General features: G+C 61.2%; 1 protein-coding gene across 1 annotated transcript in view; it reads right to left on the bottom strand.

Annotated features, from left to right (window-relative positions):
* The window catches only part of PTCH2 (patched 2), a gene marked incomplete at its 5' end in the record, with an annotated part of 10,333 nt that overhangs the window by 8,329 nt on the left and 1,327 nt on the right, over positions 1–677 (bottom strand). The window lies entirely within an intron of this gene.

Genomic DNA, 677 nt, shown 5'->3' with positions numbered 1-677 from the left:
GAAACGCAGCCTAATAATTCATGAAGGCGGGCTGGGCCGGAGCCGGCCACTCGAGATTCCCACATACCAACCGGAGCTGCTGCTGCTTCCAAAGAGAGCCCCCTTTATCTGCTTTCGCTTGCTTCACTGAGCCAGGGCAAATCCTTTTGTCTTTCCATAGATTGCTGCTCTTTGTTCGCCCAGATCCCGCCCCGCTCACCCCTCAGCGTTAAAAAGGGGGATGAGTCCCCATGGGCTCCCTGCGCCCAGCCAGGGTGCCTACCCGGGCACCCACTCACCCAGCTGCAAGGAGAGACAGGCCTTACTGCTGTGGGTGCCACCCTGCCTGCCACATACCCCAGTCCCAGGATGCTGCCCACCCCAGAGGACGATGCCACCAGCATCCCACTCGGCACCGCCACCCCAGTCCCACTCGCTCCCACTCCTGGCTGCCCCCAAGCTGGGATGGGGAGAACCCGAGGTCTTGGTGGGGCAAAGCTGGTCCCCCAGTCCTGGCTGGGGATGCTGCGGCCCCTTCCCCCTCCTCCCATCCGCGGCAGCCTGAATAAGGCCACTATTTCATCTGTTTGGCAAGGGGCAGCTTTCAGAGCAGCATTAGCATGAGAAAGCATGGGGCTGCGTTTGCTGACAATGCACAAGCCGCCCCAGCTCTCCCGGACAAACACACACGTAAACAG

The sequence above is a fragment of the Buceros rhinoceros genome, unplaced genomic scaffold, assembly GCF_000710305.1.
Source record: "Buceros rhinoceros silvestris isolate BGI_N320 unplaced genomic scaffold, ASM71030v1 scaffold31452, whole genome shotgun sequence".
Taxonomy (NCBI): Eukaryota; Metazoa; Chordata; class Aves; order Bucerotiformes; family Bucerotidae; genus Buceros; species Buceros rhinoceros.
The sequence above is the reverse complement of the archived record's forward strand: the minus strand, read 5'-3'. Positions and strand labels throughout refer to the sequence as shown.